The sequence below is a fragment of the Tupaia chinensis genome, unplaced genomic scaffold (genome assembly GCF_000334495.1).
Source record: "Tupaia chinensis unplaced genomic scaffold, TupChi_1.0 Scaffold000529_1, whole genome shotgun sequence".
NCBI classification, from domain to species: domain Eukaryota; kingdom Metazoa; phylum Chordata; class Mammalia; order Scandentia; family Tupaiidae; genus Tupaia; species Tupaia belangeri.
In genome coordinates, this window is record NW_006160042.1 from 918669 (window position 1) to 921809 (window position 3141).

The following is a 3141-nucleotide window of genomic DNA, read 5'->3' on the forward strand; positions in this document are numbered from 1 at the left end:
TAAAACACACCAGGCACATGTTCAGATGTGCCCAAGATCCTGAGAGGAGCTGAGGAGAAGGGATTGCAGCAAGGCCATCCCCCCTGGGGGGTGATTTCTTTTTCTTTTTTTTTCTTTTTTTAGTGGAAAAAGATAGATTTTATTGGTCCAACAATCACTGAAAAGCTTCCAAGAAGTTCCAAAGTAAAGTCTGGCTATCCTGTCCATAAAATAAATAGAAGAGCAGCAATCTCTGGGTATCCCATAAACATAAACTGTTAGGATTCCATTTTTATTAATTGGGCCTTGAGTAAATTACTTGTTACAAAGAAAAATAAACAAAATTTCAGAAATTAGTTAATACCACTGGCCCAAATGTGGTTTTCCACTTGCCTGCTTATGTATGAGAAATTTCACCATGAAGTACATATTTTAAAATAACAATTATTTCCAACACGTAAAGTCAAAGTGTTCACTCTTACCATAGAAGCACAAGTTACTTCTGAAAATAATCTACAATAAATAATATAAAAACACATAGTGCTTTAAGATAAACTAAAAACACCCTCCTATGTTCTATGGATAAAAATGCAAAGGTCTCTAGAATGTGTGTAAGTGAATACGTGCACTTTGATTAATGTGGGCTATACTGGTGTCACATGAGCGTGTGCGGACATGTGTACACCATGAAACAAACGGTGAGACTGTTTCTAGTGACACCATACTCTCTAGTTCCACCTGCTAGAAAGAAAACAAAAACTTAATGTCTTTTCCTCCTTATAAATAGTTTTTAAGTGGAAAAACAACCCCCACACTCCTCTTTGCAACATGGACTGAGCTCTAAAAGATTCCGTCAAGAATCTTATAGGTTTGTTTCTCAATGTGATAAAAACATATAAGTTTTCTATTTAGGAATTCTGATCATCTCCGGTATTTTGTCTTAAAAACTGCTTTCCAAGATATGAGGTAGCCATACTGGTTAAATTCTTCCTGCTGTCCACTTTACACCTGGTGTAACCATACGGTTGGCACCTTGTAGCACAACACCCATGATAACCACCGCCAACCACTTTACTCTGAAGGAGAAGAGAGCACTAAAGGCAAAACCCACCCATAGTACTGGACAGGCAATAAGTCCTAACCAAAAGATTCTTGATTCAGCCTCTGAAACAGTTTTATTCTCTTGAGGGGATGTCTTCATGGATTCAAACACCCAATGGCTCTTTCCATCTTCATCAATATGATTCCACCAACGTAGGCCAACCAGTAGGCTACCTGTGACGTTCCTCACTGCCCAAAAGCCACATGACAATAACAAGATAATCATCACCATACAGGCAATAAAGCTGCTGCTGAGCAATTCACACAGAAGATAAACTATGATCACACTGACTCGAAAGAATAAATGGAAAAATGATGCTACTGGATGTCTGATTTTGGATTTCTTTGGTCTATTAATTATCTCTTCTTTGGCATCAAACAGTGAAACATCTTCAGTGTCATCATTACTGTCCTGTTGCAACATGGCGGCCCTGCACCATCCTTCCCGGGGCGGGGGGTGTGATTTCTCACTTTCTGTTTCTCTGTCTCTGTTTCTCTGGTGAGCGCATGCACCCTATAGCAAAAATCGCTCTTTTAAAAAACAATGACAGTATGCTTTTAATCTATTTGCTTCAGTCAAGTCATCTGTCAGTAGCCCAGAAGTCTTCCCTAGATGTAAATCTCAATACTGTCATAAAGAAACAACTTTGTCTTTGTGCCTTTTTCAACTCATTGAAGGCTACCCTGAAGTCATCTGAAGCCACAGGATTGAGTATGGAGGTAATAACTTGATCTTTTTCATAGCCCATATCTTTCTATGTAACTGTAAAGTAGTAAAATTGTAAAATAGATTTCTGCATCTTAACTCCCACTATTGGAGGATCAAAAGATTCAACCTTTCCAGTCCTAAAAGGGCCTGTATTTCTTTACTTTTCCTATCACCTTTAATTTTCTCTGCATTAACAGATTACTAAACCCAAAGAAAAAAATCCAAACCTTGATCTAAGATCCTTGTATATTGTCTGTCTCTTGGTTAAGATGTAAATTCCACCATGGCAAAGATTTCTGTCTTGCTTAATGCTGTATAAATCAATGCCTAGCACATAATAATATGAATTGTATAATAAATATTTTTGAATGCATAAATGGAATAGGCATAAATAAATATATATGTCTATATATAAATAAATAGACATTTATTTAGTGGAAGAATAAAATGCAATTAGTACTGTCCTTGACAGATGTTCTGGTAAAGATATTCTCCTTTATTTCATTATATCCAGTGGTATTTTTAAAGCCCAGCAATATTTTAGCAACCCTTGCAGGCTGGCACTTTGAAAAACTGCCTGGTTGGCCCATGTCCCACTTTCATTGAATGAATGAACATGGTGTGTGCCTAGAACCAGGAGGAACAGAGGATGTATAATTGGTGTGTGTGGGGGGGTTGGGGGTGGCGATGAGGTAAAGCAAGGCTTGCCTACAAGGTGCAATCAGATTGGGGCAGCTTCACCACCGGCAATCGTCAAGAACAGCGAATTCTGGAGGTTGCTACCAGCCCCCTGTACAAGCAGCCATACTTCCTTTTTGCCTAACCAAGGGGAAGACAGGTTGTTCCTGTAAAGATGTAAGAAACAATGGAATATGGCAGTTCTAGGTGTTTCCCTCTGATAAGGTAAACTTTGAGGCCTGATGCCTGGTACCTCTTTAATCTATACCTTCTTTAGATGTTTGCCACAGCTAGGACAGGGTTGGGTGGCATCTAAAATTGGCTAAAAATAAATTCTGAGACAGACATTGTTTGTCAGGAGCAGGTGCTTTACAGAAGTAGCACTTGACTTTTGGAAACAAAGAGTATCTCTGGGCCTCTGGTGGCAGCCATGAGGGTTGCTTTCTTACCCTAGGTTCCCTGAAAGAAGGCTTTCTAAGCCTTCCATTCCCCCACCACTACCCTTAATACCACCACATACCAGACCCCCATCATGGCTCTACCGGTTGCTTCCTCATCTCCTGCCCAATATAGATTTACAAAGCCACCACCTTCTGACTCAAGGATTATAGAGTTTCTCAAAATAAGTTGCACTGAACAACTGTTGTACCCAGAAACAGACTCTGGAAATTCCA

At 39.3% G+C, this 3141-nt stretch overlaps 1 pseudogene; it reads right to left on the minus strand.

Moving 5' to 3' along the window:
* Positions 1-858: 858 nt before the first annotated feature.
* On the minus strand, positions 859-1504 carry LOC102476388 (Golgi apparatus membrane protein TVP23 homolog B pseudogene; annotated as a pseudogene).
* Between the last annotated feature and the right edge of the window lie 1637 nt (positions 1505-3141).